Here is a 14,662-nt window from a genome sequence, read left to right as displayed (position 1 = left end):
ACTCGTGGGCATATACCCGGAGAAAACCATAATTCAAAACGATACATGCACCCCCAATGTTCACTGCAGCACTATTTACAATAGCCAGGACATGGATGCTTTAAAGCATCTTGATATAAACTAAGTCAACATCTAGCAATATTAGTGAGGACCCACAGGAAAATGTACCACTATCTTCCAATTTCCTCAATCAAATTTGTTTCCTTGTCTCTGAATCCACTGTTAGGTTCTATAATTCCTCCATCTATTAGAATATATTCCTTATATCTACCTTATTATCTTAAGAATAAAAGCATGAGGCTTCCCTGGTGGAGCAGTGGTTGAGAGTCCGCCTGCCGATGCAGGGGACACGGGTTCATGCCCCGGTACGGGAAGATCCCACATGACGTGGAGCGGCTGGGCCTGTGAGCCATGGCCACTGAGCCGGCGTGTCCAGAGCCTGTGCTCCGCAACGGGAGAGGCCACACAGTGAGAGGCCCACGTACCGCAAAAAAAAAAAAAAAAAAGAATAAAAGCATGGATTTTGGAGTCAGAAACACCTTGTTTCAAGCCCCAGACCCATACTAATTAACCATATAACCTCAGGAAAAATAACCTGTCTGAGCTTTAGTTTTTCTCACCTGTAAAGTGAGCAGAGTATTGTTTCCCTTCTATCCCCAAAATCTTAATATCTGAATAAGCAGCCTCCATATTACTTTCCTTTTGCTATTCTCTTTCTAAATGCTAGCAAAACTTTTTATCAAGTTCCACTGTATGAACTCTTTCCAGAACAAAAACTCCAAATTTCTCCTAACATTTACTCAAAATTCAAAACTAAGGACAGGACTGTTCTCTGCCAATTAGTCCCCCCTTTTCTCCAACTGTTCTTTTTTTCTTTATATTTTATTTTATTTATTCATTTTTATTGAAGTGTACTTGATTTTCAATGTTGTGTTAGTTTCTGGTGTACAGCAAAGTAATTCAATTTTATATATATTCATTTTCATATTCTTTTCCCTTATGGTTTATCACAGGATATTGAATATAGTTCCATGTGCTATACAGTAGGACCTTGTTGTTTATCTATTTTATATACAGTAGTTCATATCTGCTAATCCCAAATTCCTAATTTATCCCTATCTCACCCTCTTTTTCCTTTGGTAAAAATAAGTTTGTTTTCTATGTCTGTGAGTCTGTTTTGTTTTGTAAGTAAGTTCATTTGTACCATATTTTAGATTCCACATATAAGTGATATCGTATGGTATTTGTCTTTCTCTTTCTGGCTTACTTCACTTAGTATGGTAATCTCTAGGTCTATCCATGTTGCTGCAAAGGGCAATATTTCTTTCTTTTTATGGCTGAGTAATATTCTATTACGCCACATCTTCTTTATGTATTCATCTGTCAATGGACATTTAGGTTGCTTCCAAGTCTTGGCAGTTGTAAATAGTTCTGCTATGAACATTGGGGTGTATGTATCTTTTGAATTAGAGTTTTCGTCTTTTCTGGATATATGCCCAGGAGTGGGATTGCTGGATCATATGGCAACTTCTCTGTTTTTAATTCTTAAAACATTATTGGGTAGTACTCTATGCCCCCAGCAAGAAAACTACTCACCTCACCGTATTGTCTGTCAGGCTCCCAAGAAACTGATGCTTTATAATGAAGCTTTCTTTCTTTGGTCAACAGACTGTCCCCTAAAGTTATAGTCCTTGCAGGATGATGAAGCCTTATTATACTACAGGAGTCTGCATTTGAGCCCAAAGTAATATTTGAAATATGTGTGTGACTGGTATGTAACTACACATTTTAAAGGTATTAAGAGGTCATTTTCATCTGGGCATTCCAGCCACTGCCTATCTGGTCATTTAGATAAGGATGAGGACTACATCTACTGACCTTATAAGAGAAGACACTGAGGGCCACCTCCACAAAGCAGTCTTCAAAAGGACACATGGTCAGCCCACACCACTGCTTATCTACTCACGAGAGGCTGACAGAAGGGTTATCCCTCCTCTGACTGGACAAGAAAGGGCCTATTTTCCCCAAGAATCTTTCAACGGTTGGGAATTCCCTGGCAGTCCAGTGGTTAGGACTCCACGCTTTTACTGCTGAGGGCGCGCATTCAATCCCTGGTCAGGGAACTAAGATCTCGCAAGCTGTGTGGAGTGGCCAAAACAATTAATTAATTAATTAGTTAATTAATTAATTAGAAAAAGAATCTTTCAACTGTTAGAACAATTCCAACCACTCTCTTCCCCTCTGGTGGGCACAAAACCCTGTCTGGAGTGTGTAGAAACTATAACCCATTGAGCTTCTGTATTTAGAGAACCTTCCTTTATCTTGGAAATATGGAGTTAGCAGCGATGCTTATACATACTCTGTGAGCCTGTGTCTCGTCATAAGTACCCACACATTTAAAAAGCCAAGACTCTGATGTTAGTTTCATATTAGAAAAGAGCTTGTGTCAGACTAATACACATCTTTGACTCAGAGTTTGCCTGCTTCTACTTCCATGGTTTAAATCTGCTGCTTCCTGAGCCTTCTCTGTCCTAGTTTTATGGAATAATCTCATCTCAGGCCTTCTAGAGAGACAGAAGGGTCTAAGGATTGCTATTTTTTTTTTATGTATCCCCATTGTCCATTAGATAGAAGGTTTTTTCCCTAAGGACTGGGACTTAGCTACTTCACAATTCCCCAAAGCATTGAGAACCATGTTCTGGCCCCAGTAGTTGTTCCATAAAGATTGGTGACTGACTGAGTTCTGTTTATTTTGCTCTGATTTTCTATTAAAGAAATATAAAAGGAAAAGAAATAGAGCAACACTGAACAATAGCATAAGAGATTTGGACAAAAGCTCTGGGGTACTGACATGAAATCTCAATCTCTACTATTACCTTATTTTGAATGTTTAACATCAGAGTCAGAATTCTATTTTTTCCTCGTATTTGTTTAATTACATCAATGACACAAGGAATATCTCAGCTAATTGTGGCTTTCATATTTTAAAAAGTTGGATGTATATATACTATGTATTCTACACTCTGTTTAACAAATAACAAACCCCAAATGAAATGATGAACAGGAGAATATACCACTCCCCTAATTATACTCCCTGCCAGCTCACTGAACATGCCTAAATGTTAAGGGTCTAAGACAAAATACACCAGGAATTTGACATGAACATCTCTCTAAGATTAATAGGAGTTAATTACTACCAGATATATCAGTGTTTAAGTAAAATACACTTTTTAATTTCCCTTTCAAATTCCACAAATGCCTTTAGTTAATGGAATAGATAATAAAATGTAGAAATAATCCCTTAAATTCACAAAAGTCATAAACCAAGTCCTTACAGGTTTCCTCGTCTGCAAAATGAGAACAACGATAAACATCCAGAAATGTTTCTGCAATGAAGAGCTAATTAAAATACTATAATTGCAAAGTACTTGTGAAACAAAATACAATAAAATATTTTAACAATCATTATAACAATTATTATAATTCACCAGCTGGGGAGTAGAAAAGTTTTCTTCTGGGACTCTTAATTAACTAACAGTATTACTGAATTATTCAGCCATGTGTTTACTGTTAACTGATCTGCAGACTGTATCAGGAGGTCTGGAATGGCTGCCCAAGCTTGGTTGGTCATGATTTATCTCTGCCACTGATAGTCAAAGCAGCATGTGAATCGGGCTCAGGAAGAAAACCAGACACCTCTACATTTGAGGCCCCATTTCAATATACAATATTGAATAAAAGAACTGGAAAATTATACTACTACTTTACTCAACAGCAATTAAATCCTTAGGAGAATGCATAAATCTAATCTGGATTATAAGGAAAACAGTCAGAACTCTTTATTCTTTTGTAAATTCCAAACTAAATTTAGACAATATAACATCATTGTGAAGGTATTTGAAGGAAATGAAGAACGATCCAGGTCCCAAATGAAGATGTACTTCATTAATTAAAAGTAAAATTAACTACTAAGAGAAGTTTCAAATTATTTGGGGGAAATAAAGAAGACAAAAATTATGAATAAAAATTTAAATTTCCCAGGGAGTTTATAAAACTTCACTTATTGAGACATTTAAGAATAAGGCTCAGATAGATGGAAAGATATACCATGTTCTTGGATTAGAAGAATCAACATTGTGAAAATGACTCTACTACCCAAAGCAATCTACAGATTCAATGCAATCCCTATCAAACTACCACTGGCATTTTTCACAGAACTAGAACAAAAAATTTCACAATTTGTATGGAAACACAAAAGACCCCGAATAGCCAAAGCAATCTTGAGAAAGAAAAACGGAGCTGGAGGAATCAGCCTCCTTGACTTCAGACTATACTACAAAGCTACAGTAATCAAGACAGTATGGTACTGGCACAAAACCAGAAATATAGATCAATGGAACAGGATAGAAAGCCCAGAGATAAACCCATGCACATATGGTCACCTTATCTTTGATAAAGGAGGCAAGAATATACAATGGAGAAAAGACAGTCCCTTCAATAAGTGGTGCTGGGAAAACTGGACAGCTACATGTAAAAGAATGAAATTAGAACACTCCCTAACACCATACACAAAAATAAACTCAAAATGGATTCAAGACCTAAATGTAAGTCCAGACACCATCAAACTCTTAGAGGAAAACATAGGCAGAACACTCTATGACATAAATCACAGCAAGATCCTTTTTGACCCACCTTCTAGAGAAATGGAAATAAAAACAAAAAAAACCAAGTGGGACCTAATGAAACTTCAAAGCTTTTGCACAGCAAAGGAAACCATAAAAAAGACCAAAAGACAACCCTCAGAATGGGAGAACACATTTGCAAATGAAGCAACTGACAAAGGATTAATCTCCAAAACATACAAGCAACTCATGCAGCTCAATATCAAAAAAACAAACAACCCAATCCAAAACTGGGCAGAAGACCTAAACAGACATTTCTCCAAAGAACATATACAGATTGCCAGCAGACACATGAAAGAATGCTCAACATCATTAATCATTAGAGAAATGCAAATCAAAACTACAATGAGATATCATCTCACAGTGGTCAGAATGGCCATCATCAAAAAATCTAGAAACAATAAATGCTGGAGAGGGTTTGGAGAAGAGGCAACCCTCTTGCACTGCTGGTGGGCATGTAAATTGATACAGTCACTATGGAGAACAATATGGAGGTTCCTTAAAAAGCTAAAAGTAGAACTACCATATGACCAAGCAATCTCACTACTGGGCATATACCCTGAGAAAACCAAAATTCAAAAAGAGTCATGTACCAAAATGTTCATTGCAGCACTATTTACAATAGCCAGGACATGGAAGCAACCTAACTGTCCATCAACAGATGAATGGATAAAGAAGATGTGGAACATATATACAATGGAATGTTACTCAGCCATAAAAAGGAATGAAACTGAGTTATTTGTAGTGAGGTGGATGGACCTAGAAACTGTCATACAGAGAAAAATAAATACCGTATGCTAACACATATATATGGAATCTAAAAAAAAGGAAAATGGTCAGAAGAACCTAGGGGCAAGATGGGAATAAAGATGCAGACCTACTAGAGAATGGACTTGAGGATATGGGGAGGGGGAAGGGTAAGCTGTGACAAAGTGAGAGAGTGGCATGGACATATATACACTACCAAACGCAAAATAGACAGCTAGTGGGAAGCAGCCACATAGCACCGGGAGATCAGCTCAGTGCTTTGTGACCACCTAGAGGGGTGGGATAGGGAGGGTGGGAGGGAGGGAGATGCAAGAGTGAAAAGATATGGGGACATATGTATATGTATAACTGATTCACTTTGTTATAAAGCAGAAACTGACACACCATTATAAAGCAATTATACTCTAATAAAGATGTTAAAAAAAAAAAAAAAAGAATAAGGCTCAGGACTTCCCTGGTGGTGCAGTGGTGAAGACTCCGTGCTCCTAGTGCATGCGGCCTGGGTTTGATCCCTGGTCAGGGTACTAGATCCCACATGCATACCGCAACTGAGAGTTCACATGCCTCAACTAAGGAGCCCATGAGCCACAACTAAGGAGCCCTCAAGCCACAACTAAGGGGCCCACCTGCTGCAACTAAAGAGCCCACGGGCTGCAAATAAGGAGACTGACTGCCTGCTGCAACAAAGACCTGGCACAACCAAATAAATAAATAAATAAATTTTTTTTTTTAAAAAAAGAAGAAGGGTCTTTATAAGATTATCATGTGGGGTTATTTTGGATGGAAGCAATAATTGGACTACAAAGCACTTCCAATTATTTATAAGAGTTAGAATATTTTTTACCTTGCATCTACAAAGTGGTATCAATCTTCCCAACTACTTTATCATTCTACTTGGTGGACTTCTACAACTTTTAAACCAGAAAATAATATTCTGAACTTTGAGCCTGATCAACTAGATTTAATCTAGAAGCCACTGCCTTCACTTTCTTTCATATTCTTTTAAGATAACAATTACATCGTTTTTCTTGAGAAAATCCATCCAACCCAAACCTAAGATTTATTTATTTATTTTTGTTTGTTTGTTTTTTGCTTACTATTTATTTTTAACAGCCAGTAAAAACATAAGCCACAGATTGCCAATTGCTAAGAAGACAAAGCTGAATGAGAAATTAAGATGTATGTTTCCCGCCATTCAGAAGTCCATCGTCCAGACAAGTAAATAGATACAATCAGTTCATTAGATGAGTTGGGTTCCTAAGGGTGAGACACAATACCAACTTTGTTGTCCTCCCTGCATGGCATTTCACGCCTGCTTTGTCAAATCTCCCCTCTCCATTGTAAATACTTCAGGTAGCAACCATAACTTTTCCAGTCCTCTAGGAATTAACAAATAGTCTTGGCTGTGGGAAAGTCCAGTTCAATCTTATAGCATATCTTCAGTACGTTTTACTATTTCTTAACCTTACACTTCCTTCCCTAAAAGAGCTTAAAGAACTCACAGGAGGTCAAGGGGAAGAATTATTTGTCTTGGGCCTTAATTCTGCTGCTGCAAACTTTGGTCCAATCTAAGTATTTTAGATTTTTTCCCAAATGGTCATCTACTACCCTGGTAGTGAGGCAATTTTGGTTTTCATATCATCACACACTTTCCACTGTGCCAAAAGGAAAGTGATCTCAAAAATGAAGAGAATGCTGTGTATGTAAATATCAAGAATGCTAATAAAGAATTATGAGGAATAAATAAGAATTTCATAAGAGATTTTCTTTTTAATCAGTACATGTAAGATAAAGGCTAGAAGGACTTTGAGCAAGTCACACAGTGGGGACTGAGAGGGACACAGGAAAAAACTGCAAAATACCACAGTTTTCATTTTTGAAGAAGTGTTTCTTCCCTTTGGTACTACCTCTTTCCAAAGAATCAAAAACCTTCATGATAAAATTCAAAACTGCATTCCAAAAATAGCATCCCCATTTTACAGATGAAGAAGTTGAGACACAGAGGAGTTAGGTACCTTACTAAAGATCACAGAGCCAGTAAATGGCAAAGCAGGGACACAAATCTGGGAAATTTGCTGTTGGAGCCTGTGTTATTAACTTACGCGCAGTATTATCTCTTCTGACTATTAAACAAGCTAGTAAAATGATAGAATATTTTAGAGTGGCATATTAATTAGTGCTTTTGTATTGGTAATTATAATGGTACAATAACCCAGAGAATGTGTATAATGGTGGAAGCTTAAGATGTGCTGAAGCCATTTGGAATTAGAAAAGGGATTGTGGTCCCTCCCCCACCCCCCATCCCCCATATCACTACAACATCCATCTCATCAGTATCATGGGCAGATTTACATTTCCCTAAAGGATATTTTCAACAATTGAAGTTGTCCAGTTACTTGGGTAACTTCCCTCTCAACTTCCAATTGGTCAGACATCACACATGCAATTCAGCATGAGCACATGTTGCTTAAGACATTCTATATCCAAAGTATTTTTTGATTATCAATGATTCAAGATCTTCAGTGATAACTCTATATTTGAATAGAGTGCTTCCCAAAGTGTGTATCGTGGAAAACTGGTCCCTTAGCTTACTCCATGAAAAGAAGCTTCCTTAATCAAATAAATCTGAGAGACTGTACATATCGTTTCTCCTTGTTAAAGGTTTGATGTTCACATTAGTATATTTTATTATTATGGGGAGAACTAAACTAGATAAAACTGTAGAACTTTGGTTAGAATTTCCCAAGTTTGTTTAACATTAGTACATTTTTCTGTTCATAAATCTCTAATAAATTTGCATGGAACTAGTGTATCTCTAATGCACTTTAAGACCAGATCACTCAGGCCATTGGTTATCTCTGGAACCACACTGAGAATTTAGGAGACAACTAGGAAGGAACCAGACTGGAGTAAGGAGGGTAAAATTCTGCCATGATTCAATGCCTATGGCCTCTTCAGCAGGTCAACTTACTGCTCAGAGGACCAGGTTCTATATCTACAAATAAGAAAATAAAGTATACTAATGGTTTTTAAACTTTTTTTTTACCAATAAATGCACTGTACAAAGGAATCTTACCTGAGAGTTCAGATGCAAGTGAAGCTACTACGTATAGGTGATGAGGACGAGAATAAGGGCCTACAGCTCTCCCTGCTCAGACCTTCATTTCCATCCCCCAGAACAGTATGAAACTAATAAACTATAATTTCCATCATCCTTGTAATCTTAATTAATTCTATGCTTTAAACATGGCTCCCTGCCTATGTAACAAAAAACGTCTGAGCGTATTTAAAAACTGTTAGACACTGAAATGGATGAATAATGGTTAGATGGGATTTTATCCCTTTGGAACTTTTTCATAATAAGTATATCAGCCTTGCATGTGAGGGTTTTTAAAAAATATAAGCCAAAAATCTATTTGGTCTGTTAAGTGTGCATTGACACCATCCAAACATATCTAGTCCATCCCTGCCACCATGAATCACCCCCACCCTCTGTCAAAGCTCCTAAATCACTAGGACAAGAGACCACAATCTTACGAAAACAGCAGATTCAGAATTGCCTCCAAAGTAGACTCCCACAAAAGCCAAACCAATACGTTCCTAGACATGAAAGAAAGCTCATTAAATGTCTTTTAGGATTTCTGCCTAAATGTGATCAAGACCATCTTGTGCAGAATGAGTGTGCCTTGGGACCCTTTACAGGGAATGCCCCAAGCCAGGATGCTGAGATGACCAGATGGCTGGGAACTGGTTCAGGGAAACAACGCTCAGAGGAAAAGGAATTGCTTATACCAACTAAGGTCAGCTCCATGGGGTTTGAATTCATGCTCACAAATGTTCTTAGTCAGAGCTCAGTGTGGGTCACCCACAGTCATTCCTCCTGAGTTTTTGGAGGGGATTCTACCAGTCTATGCTGTTTCTTGTTGCAGGTGCTGCTTTTTAGAGAAATGTAGAACTAATAGTCCTTTGGAAATTCAAGTAAGAGCCAGTCCTTATTTCATGTTTATCTAGAAATGCTCAATAGTAGAATGTATGAATCCTCTGTCCCCTGCACAGGAAATCCCCTGGTTTTCTTACTGCCCTGTGATAGATGTGTGACAGGCAAAAATCCCAAAATGTATACAATACCATGATTTAAAGACTTTACTAAGGATAGTACATCATTAGGGATCAATTCCAACAAAGGAAACTCTGCACGATGACTTACCAGAATGACGAGCCCCTCTGACCTCTCTGAATGCAACAACCTGTGTGTAACGCTAGGCGCATACTGGGGCCATCCCCACACCTCTTCTCAACTATGAGTACCCTAGGTCGGGGTAGCAAGGAGAAACAAGAGTTCGTGTGGATGCTCATCCAAACCTGCCCTTCTATGGTGTCTACACAACTGATGTGTGGACAGAAAGCCAGATTTGCTTGTGCTCTAATGGTCTGACCACTCATCATGGTCCCAGTTCACAAAGCTCCACACTCGTCACCATTGGGACTTGCCTTTTGTCTCCATGGCAATGTAGCCCTCTGACATCAGCAGAGGCACCCTGTGTCCTTTTGCTGGAACCAGGTACCTGCCTCCATGTCCAAGTCGGAATATAATGAGAGGCAAATGTGAGCTTTTCATTTTAAGACTGTGTTAGTCTGGCTTTTCCAGAGCAACCGAAGCAATAGGATGTGTGTGTGAATGTGTGTGTATATAATTTATTATAAGGAATTGGCTTGAGTGATTATGAAGGCTGAGAGGTTCCATGATCTGCAGTTTGAAAGCTGAAGACCCAAGAAATCCAGTGGAGTAGTTCCGAGAACCAGAGGTGGATCATGTAAGTCCCGGTCAAGGGCAGGGAAGACCAATGTTCAACCAGTCAGGCAGAGAAAGTTTCCCCTTTTCCACCTTTTAATTTTTTTCAGGCCCTCAATAGATTGATGCCCACCCACATTGGTAAGGTCATCTGTTTTACCCAACCCACTGATTCAAATGCCAATCTTTTCTAGAAACATTCTCACAGACACACCCAGACATAATGTTTAATCTGAGCACCCTGTGTCCCAGTCAAGATGACACATAAAATCAATCATCACAAAGCCCCACCTCAGAAGCTTAGTTTCCTACCTAATCAACCTCCATACAAGGAAAATGCTAATAAGGTCTCTGATAGGGCCAGTGACCTAAGAGACTGGCTCCTTGGAACTGCACATGGGGCCACACGAAGAAGCTGCTAACTCTCACCTTCTGTCCAGATCAACTCTTTACTCTCAACCACTCCTTAAAGGATTCCCACAACCCTGAAATTTTTTAGAATACCCACACTACACTCCTCCTCAGAGTCTGGCCACCAGCTTTGCCTACATATCCCATAGGTCCCGCATCCACCTATGCTTCCCTATCACAAAATCCCAAGCAAGTAATTCTCCCACAGGAGCAGCATTCAGACCTGAAGTTCTAACACTGAAACTGCCCCCAAAATTGAAGAGGTTCCAGGCCTACAAGAAAAGGGAACCCAAGTATGGCAACATGGGTAACTGCCTTATTGCTGACCTCGTGAATACAGCCAGCACCATGACCCAGAGAATATCGAAAAGGCAGCCTCCAGCATCAGGCTCAGCCTCTGGCACAGTCCCACAGCAGCTCATTTGCTTACAAACCCAACCCATTACTCTGTGTTAGGCCTCTAAAGCTTGGTAATCCAGCTCATATATTTATATACCTTTCATTTTGTAACACATCATACTCTCCTCTCTTGATTGCCTTTCTCCCCACCCCCACAATACACCCCTAACTTCAATTTTTACCTTGAATACATTGCCTCTTTGTTTTCTACCTTGATTACATTTCTGACTATTGCTCCACAATTAGACATTCCCTTAGCCTGCCTGGACTCTGCAGCATGCAACCTGCCTGTTCCTTCCAGATGCATCAAGTGGTCCAATGGCAATTCATGGAAGTGAAACTCCATTGTCCACGAAGCCTGTTCACCCAGGCACCCCCTCATTTCCAATCTTGCGAGAAGAGATAAGAACAAGTCCCTGCTCAAGCTTCAACTCTATTTTTGTGAGTAATTGGCTTTTCTTTGGGAAATAGTTCTAAAATATAAAATTATGCTGAGAAAACTTCTCAATACTATTTCTATAATTGGCTCATGAAAAACTTCCTCTAACAACCCCCAAAGCAAGAGTGGGATTGCCCCATCCTCTCTTACATACTCATTCAAAGTCAGCATATTCAAAATTGAACTCAACTCTCTACCCCCAAACACACCACTCCTTTCCTGTTCTCCCTCATTAAACAGCAGATGTTTTTTTTCAAATTGCCTAGAACAGACTCAAGTCCTTCAGCTCTCTTCCTTCTTTCTCATTCCCAATATCCAATCACCATATTCTATCGATTCTATCTCCTACGTCTCCCTCAAATCTATCCACTTCCTCATTTCAGGCACCATAAGCTCTTCCTAAATGACTGTAAACCCTCCCGACCAGATCCTGCTTTCCATTTCTATCCCTGCTCCCACTTCACCTGCCTATCATGATGTAACTAACGTAATCTACTAAAACACAAATATGTCTATGCCACTCTTCTGTTCAAAATACTTCCATACCTCCCTATTATGCTTAGAATAAATACTATACTCCTTAGCAAGATATACAAGCTGGTCATGATTTGAGCTTTACTTTTCTCTCCATCTTTATTTCTCCCCACTCCTCTCCTCTCACTGTACAACACTCCCTGAGTGAGTCACACTTTTTCACCTTTGGGACTTTGCACACGCTGTTCCTGCTTCCTGAAATATTCTCCTTACCCTGCCAAATCTTCACCTTTCCAACACTGTTCATTATTCAAATTTCAGCTTGACCCCTACTTCTTCCAGGACATCTCCCCTAAACCATCCCAATACACCTCCAGACCTGGCTGAATGACCTTCCCGTGTGTTCCTGTTACACCACTGGTTTAAAACTATTGTAGTACTTATCCTACTATATTATAATTATCCATAAAACCAGGAATTACTTGTAATTTTAATCACCTTTCTCCCCTAATGAGTTAAGAACAATTTCTTACTCTCTGTTTAATCCCTAGCACCTAAAAGAGTATCTGCATCAAATAAGCACTCAATTAAAAACAAGTTGATGAATAAATGGATGTTGACATTTACCTCCTTGAGACTGCCCATAATGATCATTGAAACCTGACTTCACCGCTGTAAGAGAAGTTGGACAGGGTCATATTGGGTTGTTTGCTCTAAGCACAGGATTTCACTGTAGGCATACTAACTAGAATGTCTACTCCTAGGAAATATCATTAGTATTTCCTCTTCAGGTCTATGAAAGACACACTTCTTTGGGATGAGTCCAAGTTCAAGGCAGAGACAGTGCCTAGCCTTGATGCTATCAGTTGCATAATCCTGGTGGAATGTTGACTAGATCACAATTCTGAATTTTTCCGTTATTCATAAATCAGAAAAAAAGATTGTACATTATTCTTTTCCCTACTTTAAAATCCATCCAGCCTGGAGAAATTAAGGAGAGCACCAATTCAGAAAACAATCTGGTTCTGCTATGAAATACTTTCTCAAAACTGACCTATTTTATATGATGAGCTACTTAATGATACAACTCAGGAATATGCCTCCTAAAATACCACAGAATACAGCATTGCTCTGAATTTTTGACAGTACCTGGGTGTGGTACATCACCAATTCATTCCCTAGCACTGAAAGACTGAAGATCAGTAACTAAATCATATAAGTGCTTATCAAGTAATTAAGTTATTAAAATGACATAAATCAGTCAGTGCATATCTTGCTTTTGTCTTTGGTTCTTTGTCTTCTCCATTTTACTAGTCAAAACACTATTTTCAGCACCATTCTCAGGATTTAAGAAAGCTATATTTAAACAATGTTAATAGGAGTGACATAAACCTGCCTGAAGGAATCACAGAAGCCTAAGGCTACACCCCCTTGCACTTAGCAAGGAAAAATAGACAGTAGCAGCCTGAACTTGGAATTCTAAAGCTTTTGTTACAGAGCAGCAATCTATATACTTTCGAAATCATTTTTTCCCTTATCACTGGAGCTTTTTACTCTTGTTGTTCATATGAAGGTTAAAATTTATCAGGCGCTAAAATAGTCACCACAGTAAAAAACACATTTATGGAGCCAAGTAAAGGCTAATGTATTTTTCATCGTTAATTAGAATTGTGGAAGGGTGTTTTTATTCTTTCAAGTTTCATTCAGAAATATTTAAAATTCTTATTTTCAACTGAATTTGAGTCTGGGGAAGTTTGAAGGGAATGGCCTTCAAAATGAGCAAAGAAATTATTTCCCAAAAGTCATTTATTTAGATTTCCTGACTGTGGTGATAACCTGCAAATTAGATTTGGGGAAATTCAGTGTATTTGTTGTGGTAGCGGGGGAATAACACTGACTTAGAAGTCTGTCCTTCAGGGAGGAGAACCCTACCCAAATTCAGAAAACCATTCACTGACCATTTAAAAACAATCGAAAAATGTCAAGACGCTTTTAAAGACGGTTATTAGAAATGCAAACAGAAAGTTATCTCTGACTCTCATAAGCAAAATAAACAAAACGATGCACACTCTGGAAGATATTTTGTTAGTTCCAAAAAAAAAAAAAGAAGCCCAACTTGCTTCAAAAGTAAAGATGATCTACTAACCTATGGGTAGAGTCATTGCCAGTAGAGATGAGGATCACAGATGAAAGGACATTCAATTTGTCCAGGAGGAAGTCATTAGAACTTCTTTGGCAAGTACAATTTCAGTTCAGAGGATAGTGATAAAGTAGCTGAGAGAAGGTCAAGAAGAAAGTCAGAGGTGAGGAAGTGATTCAAGCATCTGATGGGTCTGGAATAGACTGAAGGAAAGGTTTTTAGTTGAAGAATGAAGAAAAGTTAATGGATTTTGGGGGGCTGAGTTTAATAAGAGTAAAAGGGAATTAAAGTTAAAAGATAAAGGAGAGTTTCAGAGAAAAGTTATGGGAAAAGAATACCATAGGGAGAAGTTTATTCAGCCCAAAGTTCTAGAAAAGAGAAAAGCAGGAATATGAAGGCGCAAATGAGAGGAAATATAGAAAGAAGTAAGACAGAAAATGAAGGCAGCATAAAGGAATAAAGAAAAACAGAGAAGGGTAGGATGAAGAGAGACTATTCTGGAGAAGTTAGACAATAATGTCTTAAATGAGCACCTCGAAAGAAAAGTAAGAATAAAA

The sequence above is a fragment of the Phocoena phocoena genome, chromosome 4, assembly GCF_963924675.1.
Source record: "Phocoena phocoena chromosome 4, mPhoPho1.1, whole genome shotgun sequence".
Taxonomy (NCBI): Eukaryota; Metazoa; Chordata; class Mammalia; order Artiodactyla; family Phocoenidae; genus Phocoena; species Phocoena phocoena.
The sequence above is the reverse complement of the archived record's forward strand: the minus strand, read 5'-3'. Positions refer to the sequence as shown.